The sequence below is a fragment of the Ochotona princeps genome, chromosome 27 (assembly GCF_030435755.1).
Source record: "Ochotona princeps isolate mOchPri1 chromosome 27, mOchPri1.hap1, whole genome shotgun sequence".
NCBI lineage: Eukaryota > Metazoa > Chordata > Mammalia > Lagomorpha > Ochotonidae > Ochotona > Ochotona princeps.
Window position 1 is genome coordinate 4,842,611 of NC_080858.1, and position 5,298 is coordinate 4,847,908.

At 42.0% G+C, this 5,298-nt stretch overlaps 1 pseudogene; it reads left to right on the forward strand.

Moving 5' to 3' along the window:
• Positions 1-4,737: 4,737 nt before the first annotated feature.
• LOC131478151 (U6 spliceosomal RNA) lies at positions 4,738-4,859 on the forward strand (annotated as a pseudogene).
• The last annotated feature ends 439 nt before the right edge of the window (positions 4,860-5,298 follow it).

Sequence of the window (5,298 nt, forward strand, 5' to 3'; positions counted from 1 at the left end):
CATATTGTTTAAAATAAAGATGTTTATTTTTATTTGAAAGGCATAGTTGTAGAGAGAGGAGGAGAGACAGCTATCCTGCAGCCACTGCGTCTCTCCCCAAATGGCCACAGTGGGCAGGTCCGAAGCCAGGAGCCAGGAACTTTCTCCACATCTCCTACTTGGATGCAGGGGCCCAAGCTCTTAGCCTTTCACTGCTTTCTCAGGCACGCTAGCAGGGAGCTGGATCCACAGTGGAACAGCCAGGACCCAAATCAGTGCCCATCTGGGGTGCTGGCACCATAGGCAGAGGCTTAGCTGGCTACAGCATGGTGCCAGCCCCAAATTATATTATTTATTCCCTTTCATATGTATAAAAAGCCCATCTTTTCAAGGTCAGTGAATTTCAGTTAAATAATAATTTCTCTTCCTTTAGATTTATTTGTAAGAGAAGCCACTTTGAATCACTTAATCTTTGGCTAATAGCTCTTGTAAGGGAAGCAAATCTTACTGTGACACTTAATTGATATTATTAATAATTTACAACTTTAAAGGAAGTCAAATTATGAAGGTATCTGTAGAGTTTTTAAATTAGTTTTACTTCAATATGCACTAATTGAAAGGCATACTGCTGCTGTTTTAAAAATTTGAAGATTTTTATAACCTCAGCGCAGCATGGCATGGATGTGACAGTCACTGTCCTCTGGGTTGAAATGTTACAGCTGCACTGGATTATGCGGAAGACTCAACTTTCTAAATCTTTGATATATGACCATGAAATTTCTACTCTAGAACCAAAACACATTATTTTTCTTCTAGGCACAGAAATGGTGAAGTTCCTGTCGGTGTCAACCATCCTAACTTGGTGACCATTCACCTTCTAGAAGGGCACAACAGGGACACGCATCGTCAGGGACATGCAGACCCCAGCAGTCACTCAGAACCCTCTGTTTGGAGGGACCTCCAGGATGGCTGTTAATGCTCTGCACTCATGGTCTCAAAAATGTTGATTTTCCTTAATTTTCATTAATTTATCTGAGAGGCAGGCACACAACACAGAGGCCACTTCTGTATGCTGGTTCAGTCCCCAAAGGCCTGCAACAGTCCAGGCTGGGCCACACCCAGGCCAGCAGCCAAAATTCAGTCCACATCTCCCAGGTGGGTGGCAGATCACTAGGTAGCTGAGCCATCACTTGTCGCCTCGCACGATGAGCCTCAGCAGGAAGCTGGACTTGAATGAGAAGCCAGGTGTTAAACCCAGGTACAGGCAGGCAATGTGACAGAGAGGGTTAAGCTGCCATCGGAAAAGTCTGTGTCCTACATCAGAGTGTCAGTTCAAGTTACAGCTGTTTGCTTCTGATCCAATTTCCTGTTACTGCATATCCTGGGAGGCAATAAATGATGACCCAAGTACTTGGGTCTCTTCCGTCCAAGTGGGAGATCTGCATAGAGCATAGAGTCCCTGGATCTTGGTGTCTCCTCTCCGCAGTGTCCCTATTTAGAGCATGGACTAGCAGATGGAAGATTCTCCTGTCTCCCCACTTAGATGCTCTATATAAATAAATAAATAAATGATCTTCTTGCTGGACTATCTGACAATGTACAAACAATATCTGGGTACACTTAAATAAGAGATTGATAGAATTATGATTCCATATGAAGGACTACACCATTGTAGTAAAATGAGGAAAATCTGTCAGGGGAGGGAGTTTGGGGGGAAATCTCAAGCTTTATGAAATTGTACCACATAATTCAAAATTCAAAATAGAAATACATTAAAATAAATAAATAATCTTCAGAAATAAATAAGGCAAAACACTAGTTTTTGGAAGAGAAAAGTGATCTTAAGAAAAATCTACACAATGATTTCTGGCATCCTATTTGCATAACAGACGGGTAAGTAACTTTATGATGTCTGTTGGGTGCCCACAATGGGTAGAGTTGATTAGTTGCAACAAGGATTGTATTCACGGTTTCTTCTCATCACAACCTCATGCTACTCCATTTTCTGTCTGGTTCTTTTCCTCCCCAGTGTCTAAGATAAAAATCAACTCAAGGGGCTGATATTATAGCATAGTATGTTAAGTCTTCGCCTGCAGTGCCAACATCCCATAGGGAACTGGTTCAAGTACCGGCTGCTTCACTTCCAATCAAGCTCCCTGTTAATGGCCAGGCAAGGCAGCAGAAGATGGCCCAAGACCTTGGGCCCTTGCACCCACGTGGGAGATGCAGAAGAGGCACCTGACTTCTGGCCTCAAATTGGCACAGCTCTGACTGCTATGCTCATGGGGGAATGAAGCAACAGATGGAACATCTCCCTCTTTCTCTGAAAATCTACATTTTTTACAAAAAAATAAATCTTAAATTTTAAAAAAAATTGACTCAAAGCAGATAGTTCCCAATCAGCTGGGTCTGCTATAAGATGTGTCTGTAGGAGCCAGCATATTGAGCTCTTGCAGCGGTATGAGACTGTGCTCTTCCTACATGACAGGGAACACCACCCCCACCTCCCACACTGCCACCCACGCAGTGAGCACACACTTCTTTCATTACCATTTGCTATTTCAGAGCAGCACCTTCTTCATGTTGGCACTTCCTGGAGGGATCAGCTCAGCAGGTCCTCCTACCCCCAATGCGCTTTGGGAAGGGGTCCAACTAGGAGAGACAGTGAGGGACAGGAAGGGTGATATGGGGCACAAGACTTTATGGGGACGAGCAGAAATGCAGTTGAAGCAGGACATTCAGTTTTCAGGTCAAACAAGTTCTCACTGTGAAAAACACGTCCAGTGCAGAGAAGTTCACTTTCTGTTGTCTCTTGTATAAGTATAAATCAAAACGACATACACGGAATTTGCTGAAACTGGCGATCAGTGATGAGATGAACAAAAGATAACCAGTTTATTTACTGGAAAAGTTATGTATGACACCATATTCAGTTGGGTAACATAAACCAAGATAAAGGGACCAATGCATTGGCTTCTAATTATTTACTTTGCACCGGAGTGCCTTTTCCAACCATGGAGAGCATGATCAGATCCACAAACACTAGCACACAGTACACGGCTTCTGCCATGAGACACTTAGGATTGTCCACAATAAAAACCTGAAAAGACAAGCAATCATAAATCATAAGAATTCTTTGAATAAATTCATGTCTTTGAGAACATTTTCTTTGAAGTTAGGAATTTTAGAAATAATTAAGAATCAAAGTAATGTCCTAGGTAGCCTTTAGCCGTGTCTTCATGTGGTTATTATCATGAGGTGGAAATGCTTCACATAATTTAATGCCGAAAGGCATAATAATAAACCTGCAATTAAAGGTCAGATTAGGTGAGTTACACAACCGTCACAGTTTACAAATCAGGGTTGGCCATACACGACACATATACTAATGTTAGAAAGAAATACAACACCTGACTCATGTTTGGTTTATCACAAATATGCAGAATCTTGCAAATAAAAACACGAAGTTGAAGACAAAAAAAGTCATAAAACACTTTCAAAGAATCATTCCATTGACCTCAACAATCAAACCACTGAGCTTGAAATTTGTGGTAAGAATGTGAAAACGGTGTCACTCCTCTAAGATCTGGATCTCCATGGTCAACTGACAGATGATTTTCCCACAAACATGATGACATTTCCCTTGATACTTGTGTGATCTTTGCTTTCAAACTTTAAAAACACACTTCCACTAAGAAGCATCAACTGACTTCCCAGTGTTCGCGCCAGAGAACTGTTAACACTCAGAGAGTGACTCTGAACGGAAAGAAGTTAAAATCAAAGTGTGTCCCCAGTACGTGCTCTACAGCAACTCAACTCCATTCACAGAACTAACCGGGCTCAGCAGTGTAGCCAGGCATCAGTTGAAGCAGGGCCCATTTCAAATAACTCCAGAGGAGAGGGAAAAAAAAAAAACACTGAGGGTCAAAAGCATGCATTTCAGTGTGGTAAGGAGAGCAGACAGGAGCAAGCATCCCTTGACACTGTTAATGCAGAGCTCACTAGAGAAATCAGATTTCTAGAATATTTTTTAAATAAATACGAGTAAGCTTACATGATGTGAAATATCTCATGCAAACATTTTACACTGCATACTTCCATGCTCTCTCTGCCTTACACTAACGGCAGTATAACTGCTCTTCTTCGTCAATAGAATGCTTTGCGGAGAAAATTCTCAATTGGAAAATCTATCTGATGCTAACACATCTGTCCCGTGGACATTATGAGCAGTGAGGACAAAGGGAAGGCCAGCTGAAATCTCTCAGATAGCGACACAATAGAATCAGGCTACACATGCTGTCCTTCACGGATTATGGCGGTCAAGATGGGCATTCAAATCGAAGATGACTTTAACTGCAGACACAACTCATCTGAGAGCAGTCCACAATGATGGGAAGGGCCACTCGGGGCCCACTGGGCTAGTCTTGTGTATCCAGAGACACCGATTCTAAAGGGAAACAGGGCCAAGGTCAGCACTGATGTTGCCACTGTAACACTCACTCAACAGCGTTTGGAGATGTAGGTTTCCCTTGCCCCCGAACAGACACGTGTTAACTCTCTGGCAAACTCGAATGCAAGCATCACCTAAGATCACTCTAGCTGGTTCATAAACAAAGAACTAGAGAGTAAACTTCTCAAAAATCATGACCTTTATCCTAAGAATCTCTTTCCAACCTTGTCCTGACATCTACAAGACCTATGCGTGTGTGGCATCCTTGGGTGGTCAGCTCAGCTTCTCACGGGAAAGACATAGGTCACATGCTCACTTCGGCAGCACATATACTAAAATTGGAATGATACAGAGAAGATTAGCATGGCCCCTGCGCAAGGATGACACGAAAGCCATAGGTTTCTCCCACTGGGACGGATTCCATCTTTTTTTCTGGTTGATTACTATTATAAATTGACTCTCATCTCAGTAGAAAACATATTTTATTTCTTCTTTTTCAAACCTTGTAACCTGCACTATAGAACTACAGAGTTTTCTTTAAGACGGCATATTGGGAAGTCTCCACATTCTTAGTTTATCGGTCCAATGTGTCATGCGGATTTCAGACAGAAGTATTTATCTGGCAAAAATATCCTCCACAGCATGAAAAAAGCAAATGCTGTAGGTTGAAGATCCTTTTAAGAGAAGAGAAAGCTTGAGAAGCATTTCCTCCACCTAGGAGTTACATACCTTCTGTTTCTGGACTATCCCCAAGCAATCTGGGTCTTCAGACTTTTAACAAGTGAGGGATTCTTTTTAAACAGCAAAATTGCCACATTCTGGACAGGTTTTAAAGATATTATGAAATACAGATGCAAACAAAATGTATT